Below are 14,136 nucleotides of genomic sequence, written 5' to 3'. Positions count from 1 at the left end.
TTAATATGGCCCTTTGTGATCTGGCTTCTCCTAACCTTTCTAGCCACTGTTTGCCCTTCTTCATGCTCCTCTATACTCTACCTACACCAGAGTTCTGCCAGTTTGTCAGTTTTCCAAGGTACTCCATGCTTTCTCTTAGCTCCAAACTTTAGGTGTTTTTCTATCTGGCTCAAGCATTTTTTCCCCTTTCTTTTCCCCACTTATCTTTTGTGTCTCAGTTTAGAATCCCTTTTCTCCAAGTGGTCTTCCCTGACTTCTCATGTTTCTCTGCTGGGTGGTCCTGCCATGTGCTTCCAATGCACAATGTATATTTAAAGTTTATTGAAATTTCTTTAACTACCTGTCTTTACAGCTCATAATTGAAGCACTATGAACTCCAGGATCACGTGTTTTTTTTTTTTTTTTTTTTTTTTTTTTTTTTTTTTTTTTTTTTTTTTTTTTTTGCTCCCATTGTAGCCTCAAAGTCTAGCATAACACTTGATATAGGCTTGGTGCTCAATAAACATTGGCTAGATGAATGAATGCATGAATCATGAACCAAATAATCAAAAAGACAGCCTTTGAGCAAGGTCAGCAAAATCCTAATAGAAAAGAGCTGCATTTGTAAACGTTGTGCTTGGGACAATGAATTGGGTGGGAATTTTCTTGTTTTAAGTTTGGTTTAGTTGTACCTGATAGTTTCACTGTTTGCCCCAACAAATCTGTTGCCAAAAGGCCTGTGTGTCTGTTACTGCAAGTCCCTGTGCTATTCTTATTGACTCATTGTAACCAGCTGGGGCTCTGTTCCTATAAGCACCTAATCCCAAAATCCTCTTGAGTTACTGCAGGTTAGAAGAGTGAGCAAGAGGAGGCCTGAGAAGGCATGAAGAGTGTTTACTTCCAGATTAGGTTGCTTCACAGAGCTATTAAAAGAGCTGCATTTACCTATTTTATATTCTGTGTTAAGCAGTCACGTAGACCTTGATTAAAAGAGAGTTCTTAGCAATATAAATCTGGAAAGTCCCAATACAATATTCTCTCCTTATTAGCTATACAAACTTTGTTTGGATGCCTCTAATAACTGAGAGATCATGATCTCCCAAGACAACTCATTCAACTTTTGGGTTACTTTTCTTTATATTAAATAGCCAAACATCTGCCTTCTTCTAACTTATATGTTTTTTGGCTCCTTTTTCTATTGAATTCAGGACTCTCACACAAAAATTCTGGTCAATTCCACCTCACCTCTTTTTAACAGCAGAAAAAAGAGCTGTCTTTTGGAGAATATTTCTCTTCCTGGGCACTTACAATTCAGTGCTGGCTCCCAAGTCCTATATTTTCTTTGTTCTCATTTCAATGTTTTCTTTATTCCCAGAGAATTGTGGTAGAAAATTAGTGGCTGGTTAAACCACTGGCTGGAGGATATGGTCATCTCCCTGATATGATTTAAGGGACACAAAAACACCTACACAGCCTCTAAAAATGACAGCTTAGTTTGGTGAAACTGGACCTAGTAGTGAGAATTATATTCCATACTCACTATGCCACAGTCTTATGTATTACCTTGGGTGTGCTATTTTCCTTCTTTGGTCTTTGGTCACCTCACTTGTAAAAGGAAAGCCTTGTCTTAACTGGTCTTTAAGGTCGCTTATATTCTCACATCCTATATTTCCATGATTCGATCTTTTGGATTAGAGTTCACCAGCACCCAGAAAGCATATGTAGCTGTATGAATACTATTTATATGCCCTCTGTGTTTTTATGAGTGAGTTTGCGGCTCTTTTGTGGAAATTAATTACACCATTTGTGGAAGTGAATTACATGTAGTTTCAAACCCTAAATCTCTATTCACAGGCATAAAATGCAGACATTCTCATGATCCAACTGCTTTTCCAGGAATTGGGAACACAATCAAAGCTCAATATATGACTAAGTCTATGGTAAATTTGTCCCTTCTCACCCCTACTTTCCAAACCATTTGTTCTACTCCTTTGGCTGTTACTCTGTTGCAGCATATTAAGGGATGGGGAAAGAAAAATAATGCCTGCCTCAAAGACATTCATATCCTAAACCCCAGAAACTATGAATATGTTACATTACAAAGAGGCATTAGGTTGCAGATGGATTAAGGTTGCTGATCATCTGACTTTTAAATGTGATTATCCCGGTAGGCCCAAGGCTATGACAAGTCTTTTAATGTGCAAAAGAAAGGCAGAGGAAGACATCAAGTGAATTAAGTATGAGAAGGACTCAAACCCTTTATTTCTGGCTTTGAAGATGGAGGAAGGGAACAATGATCTAGGGAATTTATGTCTCTAGAATTTGAAAAAGGCAAGTAAATGCATTGTCTTGTAGAGTCTTTTCAAGGAAGAGACCCTTGTCGACACCCTGATTTTAACCCAGTGAGACTTTAGACCTCAAAACTATTAGAATTTTAACATAATAAATGTTTGTTGTTTCAATCATCCAGGTTTCTGCTAATTTGTTACAGCAGCAATAAAAAACTAAAACAGAGGTCAATAGATTTAATTCTGAGTCTTGCTATTACCACATATTAGCTGTGTGATATTGAAAAGATTTATTTACCTAAGATTTTAGAGTCTTCATCTATAAAATGAGAATGACCACCTTGCTTATTAACATCAAAAATAACACTGAAGACCAAATAAGTTCAAAGTGCTATAGAAATGTAAAGTGGAATAGTTCTGTACAATGAAAACATCATAAGACAAGTAGAAAGATGAACAACAGACCAGTAAAAATATCCTCCACATATAAAACAGATAATGAATGTAGAAATATATATATGCGTGTGTTTACATATGTATGAATGTGTATATTAGGCAAAGTACATGAATAAAAATGAAACCCCAATGGAAAATAAACACATGAAAAATGTTCAAACTCTCTAGTAATCATGAAAATGCAAGTTGAAAATCAAAGCAACAAATGATAGCATTTTTCACCAACCAAATATATTGGTTAGTTAACAATCTTAAAACATTTCAAAAGTTGATGAAAATAAGTGAAATGTGTTAGGGAACAAGCCCCTTCATACTTTAATGAGAACTATACACTGTTGGATCCACCATGAAGAGTAATTTGTTAGTATCTACTAATATTTATAATGTATACACTCTTAGATGTTCACCAAAGTGGACACAAATGGACAAGGATGCTCATTGCAGCACTGCCTATAATACTGATAAACTTGGATAAATAAACTATGTTATTACAAGAATATGGGTTTCTATGGAAAAGTTTAAAATGAGGCCAAACAATGAAGATGGATTGATGGATGGATAAAAGAATGCATGTATATGTAATAAAACAAGCAAGCATAGTAAAATGTTAAAGGTAGAATCTAGTTTGTAGGTACATGAGTATTCTCTACAAAGTTTATTTGTTTGCCATATTTTTGTAATAAAATAATGAGGGGAAGAACAGACTTATTACAAAAATATTGACAACAAAAAGTAACAATCATATCTATGTTACAAATATAGATTGTATTTATGACAGATTAGAACAAGTGCAGTATAAAATGATACCACTTTTTTCAAAATATACTAATATAAAATATTATGCATTTTATTTAGGTAAAACATGTATGCATTTATACATAAAACAATATTAAAACAAAACAATTACAAAGTTACAAAACAATATGTACAACTGTATAAATTACATATGTCTTTGTAGAAGATATATCATTTACATAAAACACACAAATAGACAAACTAATAAAATCATATCAATAATCTAGGATATAGAGGACAATGTGTGTGTGCCAGGATTGAAGTTGATAGTCAAGGGGATATTAGCTTAATCTGTACTGCTTTTGTATTTAATAAAAATAATGTTGTCAGAAATCACTTTAAACATAAAAACTAATATATATATATACATATATATATATAAAATATGGATAGATAGATATAGATATATGGATATATTTCTCCCCATTAACAATCCAAACTATCTGTGTCAGGCATGAATTATGAATAATTGCTTATTACCACAGAGTCTTCCCCAAAGCCCTCCTGTCCTCCTGGAGACTAATATTTTGTCTCTACCTTTCAGAAGACTAAAGAAAGCCATCTCTCCCTTTAACTCCTCATCAAACCTATGACATGATTAAGTGTAAAGGCTCTGGAGATAACCCACCTGAAACTGAATCTTTTAATTCCACTTTAACTCTGTGCCACTTCCTTAGTGTGACATTTAAGCAAGTTTATTAAACCTTATTTTGCTTCATTTCTTTCATCTATAAGATGCAGATAGTAATAACTCACAAGGTTGTTTTGTGTATTATGTGAATAAATACATAGTAAGTATATAGAATAACTCCTAGCTCATGGAAGATTCTTAATAAATGTTAGCTAGTATTATTTATGAAATCTACATAAAGTTTACTAAGAGCTTTTACTGCTATGTTTCAGCCAAAATAATCCATCATTTCTGCTTCTATGATTCTTTTAAGTTTTATTTTAAAAATATATAAGGAAATTTTTCTTTCTGAGGCAATGCTTAGATATAAAAAGAGCATAAGGTGAAATCAACTATAGATTCTAAAAGAAAATGTCAGTTTATACTCAGAGCCTAATGTGGGAGTATAAATATGTTTGATCGCACCCTTTCTACCTCTCTTGAAACATTCTTCCTCTAACTTTCACTAATCTGAATCCCTTCCATCCTTCAAAGGCAAGTTGAAATCCTATCTGTTCCAGAAATTCTTCTCTGACTCTAGTTTTCATGAGTTGCTTCTTCCTCCAAATTTCTAGAGCAGAGTTAGTTGGTACCAAGTAGCATTTTTTGTCATCGCATATCACTTTCTAGTAACTCAGTGTTGGAGTTTTGTCTTAGAATAAGTGCAAGATATCTATCATCTCCTTACTCACCAGGACTGAGTCACATGACTCACATGGCAGGTTACATTTTCTTCTTTCCTACTCCTGGGGATGGAAGGAAATGCAATGGACATTACAGACATATTGTGGTCTAATTGCCAAATCCAATGTGAAGGAAAATGTGAGTATTATTTAAAATCAGGTTTACTGGGATCATTACTGGGATCTCCTAATTCAGGCATAATGGTCTGCACATAATAAATATCAGTGGGATGGATAAATAAAAGAACAGTAATGTTACTATACTATGCAAAGTATAAATGTATGGTATACTATACATTGTATAGTATACTATACATAATGTACAGTATACATATAGTATACAAATGTATAGTATGCTCATTGGATAAACACATTTATCAATATTATAGGCAGTACTGTAATAACCATATATATATAGTATACACATATAATATACAAATGTATAGTATACTATACAATGTTGCTATACTATACAAAGTATAAATCCATCAAAATCTAATGAGATAATGAACACATAGACTAAAATGGTTATTTTGACAGAACACACTTTGACATAAAAAGCAGAAATATCATGTTTGATCCACATCCTAGAATAATGAAAATGAAAACAAAAAATAAACCAGTGGGCATAATTAAACTCAAAGGAAACGCAGCAAAGGAAACCTTTAAAAAAAACCTGGCGAGTGAGTTCTTATGGTGGCACAGTGGAAGTGAATCTAACTAGTAACCATGAGGTTGTGAGTTTGATCCCTGGACTCACTCAGTGGGTTAAGGATGTGGCACTGCAGTGAGATGTGGTGTATGTAGGTCCCAGACACGGTTCATTTCCCATATTGCTGTGGCTATAGTGTAGACCAGCATCTGTAACCAATTTGACCCCTAGCCTGTGAACCTCCATATGCTGTGGGTATGGCCCTAAGAAGAAATAATAATAATAATAATAATAATAATAATAACCTGGAGAACGGGATCAAGATGCCAGAGAAGTAAGACGTAGCACTCAACTTCTCCCACAAACACATTAAAAAAAATTTACATGTAGAACAATTCACACAGAACACTTACTGAACACTGGCAGAAGATACTAAACCTCCAAAAACAGTAAGAAACCCTCCACATAACTCTGTAGTACAAAAGGAAAAAATAAAAGAGAGAGAGAAAAGGAATTAATACAGGACCAGCACTCCTGAGAGGGATCTGAGAAAGGGGAAAGGAACCCACACCATGGGAAGCCACTTAACTGATGGGGAGATCCACAAAGATGGAAGGACCTCAGAGATGCAGAGAAAAGCACAGCAGCTGGACTAAGGATAGAAAAGCAGAGAGAGAGCCACAAATCCATTGGTACCACTGCCCCTGGACACCACAGCCTGAGATGCTTGGATGGGGGCTGGTTAGAGACTCAGGCTTCAGAGATCAGTACCAGGGAGAAGACGAGGTTTGGTGGTGTGGAGAGAGCCTGATGGAGCTAGGGAGTGGTGTGCTAAGGGCTGAGGAGAGGAGCACCATAGCAAAGGGAAATGGGGAGGAGATCTGGGCATGTAGGATAGGCAAGCTACCATTATTGGAGAGGGCAAGAGGAGGGATAGACTACCACAGGAGTATATTTCTCCTAGCACCTGTGGACCCTCAGAGGGCAGGGCTAAGGGCAGTGAGGCACCACTTGTGCGAGCTATTGGTGATGGTTCTTGCACAAGCTATGGGAGGCAGCTCCTACAGCATGGTCTAAGAAGGAAGGAGCACTTCTTGTGTGGTCTACAGGTGGAAGGGGCGACACACTACAGTAATCTCTGACTCTAGAAGTGGTTATGGACCACCACCACAAGAGGTCCGTGAACTGGCACCACTTGCAGCCCCAGTCATCAGAGGAGGGCACTGCCACTGAGCACCACCCATTGTATCTCACACTCTCTGGGAATGCACATACACTCTTGCTGCCACTGCACAATGCTCTGGGTGATGCCTAAACCTGCCTGAGTCTCATTGTTATTTCAGGCCACTGCAACTAGGATCAGCCTGTGCCACCTTCCCATGGGTCCTTGCTACTGTCAAGGGCCCAGCAACCAGGCACTGGGTACTAGCTCTGCCCATTGCCTCCATCTCCCTGGAAGCACACAGCACCCTATCAAGAAAATAAGAGCCTGCACACACTGAGGAAAGACACAGCAAGTATCCAAATTCTCATGCCAAAAATAAATAGTAAACCCTCACAAAATACCCAGGGGTGCTCTTGCATATAAATAACCCTCCAAGAGTACAGTAGTTGTTTTCTCTAAACTCACAGAATAAGAAATAAATAGGCGAAATGAAAAAGCTTATGAAACATTACCAGTTTAAAAAAAAAAGGTAGAATACACCTGAAGGAGCAAACAATGAAACAGACCTATGCAGTCTAACATATGCCAAGCTCAAAAATTATATAGTGAAAATACTGAAGGAATTAAGGGCAAATATGAAGTAATTAAGAGCAGATGTGAACAGTAATTGAGATTACTTCAGAAAGGAATAAAAAAATATAAGGAGGATCCAATAAAAAATATAAAATTCATTTTCAGACATTCACACTGAATTAAAGTCACTGAAGAGCATAACAAATAATGCAGAAGAAAGAATTAGTGACTTGGAAGACAGAATAGTGGAAATCATCCAATCAGGACGGCAGACAGAAAATCAAAGGAAAAAAACAGAATGCAATATGAGATTCATGCAATAATATAAAGTGAGGTTATCTACATATAATAGGGATTCCAGAAAGAGAAGAAAAAGAAAAGGGGATTGAAAATATATTTGAGGAAATTATGCCTGAAAACAAATCTAAAGGAAACATATATCAAGATACTGGAAGCATGCAGGGCCTCAAACAAGTTGAAATCAAAAAGCCCACACCAAGACATATTACAATAAAAATGTCAAAACATAAAGAGAGGATTCTAAAGGCAGCAAGAGAATAACAAATAATTAATTATAAGGGAAACTCCATAAGGCTATCAGATGATTTCTCTACAGAAACACTATAGTCCAAAAAAGAGTGGCAAGATATATTCAAAGTTCTAAAAGGGAAAAATGTTAAGCCTAGAATACTCTACCCAGCAAGGCTATAATTTAAAATACAGGGAGAAATAAACAATTTATCCAAAAACAACCAAAAAAAAAACTGGAATAATACAGCAATACTAAGCCCATTCTAAAAAAAATATTGAAAGAGATACTCCAAATAAGAAAGAAGAAATAGGATGGAAGAAATCATAATTGGAAAGCAATAACTTAAGCCAGTATACAGACCTAAAAGGAAAAAAAAAGGAACTTCAAAAAGATAAACATGAAGATGTTAAAAAAAGGACATCAAAAACATAAAATAGGAGGAACAAAAAAGTAAGAAAATCTAGTCTCTTTTTATTTAATAATGGGTTTGAGCCTATATCATTATCAGGTTAAAGCAAGCAGATATATGAAGGGGTTAACATCCTTGAAAAGGAGGGAAACTCCAAATCAAAACCAAATATTACATTCACAAAATCTAAAAAGAAGAGGACACAAGCATAAAATAAAAGAAAATCATCTAACCAAAAAAAAAAAAGAAAGGAAAATAGGAGAAACGTAGAAACAACTGGAAAAAAGTTTTGAAATGGCCACAAATACATATTTATCAATAATTGCCTTAAATTCTTAAATGTTGATGGTCCAAATGCTCCAAACAAAAGACATACAGAGGCAGACTGGGGAAAAAAAAAAGGACTCCCATAAGTTGCCTATGAGAGACTTACCTTGGGACAAAGGACACATATAAATGGAGAGTGAGGAAATAGAAAAAGATATTTCCTGCAACTGGAAAAGACAGGAAAGCAGGAGTTGCAATACTCATAGACAAAATAGACTTTAAAATGAAGACCATGAAGACAGACAAAAAAGGACACTATTTAATGATAAAAATGCCATTCAAAGAAGAGGATATCACAATCATTAACATATATGCCCCTAATATAGTAGCACACAGATACATAAAGCAAATAGTAACAGACATAAAAAGAGAAATTGATGGGAGTACAATAATATTAGGAGAATTTAACACTTCACTCACATCAATGGACCAATCCTCTAGAAAGAAAATCAATAAGACAAGAGAGATCTTAAATCACACAAAAGAAAAGTTAGACTTAATTAGTATTTTCAGGACATTACCTCCAAAAAGATCAGAATATACATTCTTTTCAAGTGCACATGGAGCATTCTTAATGATTGACCAAAAACTGCTGCAAAAAACCAACCTCAACAAATTTCAGAGTATAGAGCTTTTTTCAAGTATCTTCTCTGACCCCAATGGCATGAAACTAGAAATCAACCTCAGGAAAATAAATGAGAAAAAACTGACTGCATTGAGACCAAACATCATGCTATGAGAAAAAAAAATGGCTCAATGAGGAAATCAAAAAGGAAATTTAAAAAAATACATTGAACTGAATGATAATGAAGACACAACCATTAAAAATCTAAGGGGTGCTGCAAAAGCAGTTCATAGAGGGAAGTTCATAGCAATACAGGCCTTCCTACAAAAAGAAGAAAAATCTCAAACTAACAACTTAACTCACCAACAGAACAACTTAGAAAAAGAAGAACAAACAAAACCTAAAGTCAGCAGGATGAAGGAAATCATAAAGATCAGAGAAGAAATCAATAAAAAAGACATTCAAAAAACAATAGAAAAAATCAATAAAAACGAGAGCTGGTTCGTTCAAAGGGCAAACAAAATTGACAAACCTCTTTCCAGACTCACCAAGAAAAGGAGAGAAAGAACTCAAATGAACAAAATAAAAAATGAAAAAGGGGAAATCTCAACAGATACTGCAGAAATACAAAAAAATGAGAGTATTATGAACAATTATACATCAGCAAATTTAATATCTTAGAAGAGACAGACAACTTTCTGGAGACTTACAGCCCACCAAAACTGAATCAAGAAGAAATAGATTAAATAAATTTTCCAAAGGTTGAAGAAGGAACACTCTCAAAGATAATCCTATGAAGCCACCATTACCCTAATACCAAAAGCAGCCAAAGATACTACCAAAAAGAGAAAATTTTAGGCAATAACTTTTATGAGTATAGACACAAAAATTCTCAACAAAATTTTAGCCAACGGAATCCACAACATAAAAAAAAGATCATACACCAAAACCAAATGGGAATCATCCCAAGTTCACAAGAATTGTTCAGCATATGCAAATCAATCAATGTCATACACCATATTAACAAAGAAAAGTAAAAAACACATGATCATCTCAATAGTTGCAGAAAAAACATTTTATAATGTCCAACATCCTTTCCTGATAAATTTCTTCCAAAGTAGGTACGGAGGGAACATAACAAAAGCCATTTATGACAAACCAACAGCTAATATAATAAAGCTGAAAGCCTTCCCACTAAAATCTGGAACAAGACAAAGTGCCCTCTCTCACGACTTTCACTCAACATAGTATTGGAAATACTACACACAGCAATCAGAAAAACCAAAGAAATAAAAGGTATCCAAATTGGAAGAGGAGAGGTAAAATTGTCACTGTATGCAGATGACATGATACTATAAATAGAAAACCCTAAGGACTCCACACAGACACTACTCAAACTGATAATAAATTCAGCCAAGTAGGAGGATGCAAGATTAACATCAGAAATCAGTTGCATTTCTGTATACTAACAATGAAATATTAGAAAATAAACAGAAATATACAGTACATTTTAAAATCTCAGCCAATAAAATTAAATACCTAGGAATAAACCTGACCATCAAGGTGAAAGACATATGCTGAAAAATATAAAACATCAATCAAGAAAATTAAAGAGAATTAAAAGAAATGGAAAGAAATTCCATGCTCCTGGGTTGGAAACATTAATATTGTAAAAATGGCCATACTATACAAAACAATATACAGATTCAATGCAATCCCTATCAAATTACCCACGACATTTTTCACAGAACTAGAATAAACAATCCAAAAATTTATATGGAACCACAAAAAACCCAGAATTCCTAAAGCAATTTTGAGGAACAAAAACCAAGCAGGAGGCATAACTCTCCCAGACTTCAGGCAATATTCCAAAGCCACAGTCATCAAGACAGCATGGTACTGGTATCAAAACAGACAGACAGACCAATGGAACAGAATAGAGATCCTAGAAATAAACCCAGACACCTATGGTCAGTTAATCTTTGACAAAGGGGGCAACAACATAAGATGGGAAAATGACAGACATTTCAGCAAGTGGTGCTGGGAACACTGGACAGCTCCATGTAATTCAATGAAATTGGAACACACCCTCACACCCACCATGAACAAAAGTAAACTCAAAAGGCTTAAAGACAAGAGACCACCAAACTCCTAGAAGACAATATAGGCAAAACATTCTCTGACATTAACTGTACAAAAGTTTTCTTAGTTCAGGCTCCCAAAGCAACAGAAATAAAAGCAAAATAAACCAATGGGACCTAATCAAAGTTACAAGCTTTTGTACAGAAAAGAAAACCATAAAATAAGACGACCTATGAAATCTGAAAAAAAAAAGTTAAAAAACGATGAATATAACAAGGGCTTAATGTACAACATATACATACAACTCACACAATTCAATAGCAAAAACAAACAATCCAAAAGAAAAATGTGCAGAATACCTAAATACATACAGATGGCCAACAGGCACATAAAAGAATGCTCAACATCACTGATTACTAGAGAAATGAAAATCAAAACTTCAATGAGGTACCACACCACACAGGTACTAATGGCTATCATTAGTATATCTACAAACATCAAATTCTGGAAAGGGTGTGGAGAAAAGGGAACACTCCTACAGTGTTGAAAGGATTATTTTCTTCTTATTTAAGGCTGAGTAGTATCCCATTGTGTATGTATACCACATCTTCTTAATCCATTCATCTGTTGATGGACATTTAGGTTGTTTCCATGTCTTGGCTATTGTGAATACTGCTGCAATGAACATAGGGGTGCATGCATGTTTTTCAATGAAAGTTTTGTCTGGATAGATGTCTGGGAGTGGGATTTCTGGATCACATTGTAGTTCTATATTGAGATTTCTGAGGTACTTCCATACTGTTTTCCATAGTGATTGTACAAAACTTTCATTGAAAAGCCTAAATGTCCATCCATAGATGAATGGATTAAGAAGATGTAGTACATATACACAATGGGATACTACTCAGCCTTAAAAAAGAAGAAAATAATCCCCTATGCAGCAACATGGATGCAAATAGTGCTTCTCATACCATGTGAAGTAAATCAGAAAGAGAAAGACAAACCCCTTATTATTATCACTAATATATTGCACATATGAACCTATCTAAAAAACAGAATCTGACTCACAGACATAGAGTACAGACTTGTGGTTGCCAAGGTTGAAGGGGGAATAAGTGGTATGGACAGGGAGTTTGGGATTGCTAGATGCAAACTATTATATTTAGAATGGATAAGCAATGAGGTCCTACACTATAGCACAGGGAACTCTATCCAATCTTTTGGCTAGAATATCATGGAAGATTATATGAAAAACATGTATATATAATATGACTGTATCATTTTGCTGTACAGAAAAATTCGACACAACATTATAAATCAACTGTATATTATTAAAAATTTTTAAAATAGAAATTTAAAATAAATTCTATACCCTAATTAAAAATACTTTATTGCCAAACAATGCTAACAATAATCTTAGCCTTCAGCAAGTCATAATCTTTTTGCAAGAGTAACATCAAAGATCACTGATCACAGAGCACCATAAATAATATTGTGAGAAGTTCCCATCATGGCTCAATGGTTAACAAATCTGACTAGGAACCATGAAGTTGTGAGTTCGATCCCTGGCCTCACTCAGTGGGTTGAGGATCTGGTGTTGCCATGAGCTGTGGTGAAGTTCACAGATGTGGCTTGGAACCCACGTTGCTGTGGCTGTGACATAGACTGGCAGCTACAGCTCCGATTAGACCCCTAGTCTGGGAACTTCCATATGCCATGGGTGCAGCCTCAGAAAAGACAAAAAAAAAATGAGACTGTAGCTAAACTTCTCTCATAAAAACAACAAAATTACAACCAAATGCTGAGCAACCTTCAACCAAATGGACTGGAAACTTTCAAAAAGATATCCTACTCCAGAAGACAAAGATGAGGCCACATCCATAGGTAGGAGGGGAGATTATGTGATCCATACCTTCCCAGGTGGGAAACCCCACAGACTGGAAAGTAACTGTATCACAGAGACTCACCTACATGAGTGAGAATTCTGAGGCCCATATCAAATACCCATGCCTGGGGATCTGGCACTGAGAGAAAGAGCCACCAGAGCATCTGCCATTGAAGGACAGTGGGGCTTGTGTGCAGGAGCTTCATGAGACTGGGAGAAACAGAGACCCCATTCTTGAAAGGGACACACAGAATTTCACATGCACTGGGTCCCAGGCCAAAGCAAAGTCTCCTTAGGAATTTGGGTTGGACCTGATTGCAGTTCTTGTAGGATCTCCTGGGAAAACAAGGGGACTGTGGTTCATTGTGGGGGAAGGGCATTGGAGGATAAACTTTCGGGAATATTCATCAGCATGTGTTTCTCTGGAGGTAGCCATTTTGGGAAAATCTGGCCCTATCCATCACTAAACATACTGCCTAAAGACCCCTGAGGCACACAGCCACCTCTAATCTCACAGAAGACAAAACCCCACCGACCAGAGGGATATGAATCATCACCACCTCAATTACATCAAGGGACAGATACTCTGGATAGAAAGTTAATAAGGCAACAAATGTCCTAAATGACACAATAGAAAAGTTAGACTTAATTGACATTTTCAGGACAATCAGAATATACATTCTTCTCAAGTGCACATGGAACATTCTCAAAAATTTATCACATCCTAGGGCACAAAGCTAACTTCAAAAAATTTAAGAGTATAGAAAATATTTCAAGTATCTTCTCTTACCACAATGGCATGAAACTGTAAATCAACCACAGGAAAAGAAATGAGAAAAAACTGACTACATGGAGACTAAACAATATGCCACAAAAATCAATGAGATAATGAGGAAATCAAAAAGGAAAATTCAAGATACATTGAGCCAAATGATAATGAAGACATACTCATTCAAAATTTATGGGATGACACAAAAGCAGTGCTTTAGAGGGAGATTTATAGCCATACAGGCTTTCTTCAATAAAGGAAAAAAAACACAAATGGAGAACTTAATCCACCACCTAAAGAAATTAG

Source organism: Sus scrofa, chromosome X (assembly GCF_000003025.6).
Source record: "Sus scrofa isolate TJ Tabasco breed Duroc chromosome X, Sscrofa11.1, whole genome shotgun sequence".
NCBI lineage: Eukaryota > Metazoa > Chordata > Mammalia > Artiodactyla > Suidae > Sus > Sus scrofa.
The sequence above is the reverse complement of the archived record's forward strand: the minus strand, read 5'-3'. Positions refer to the sequence as shown.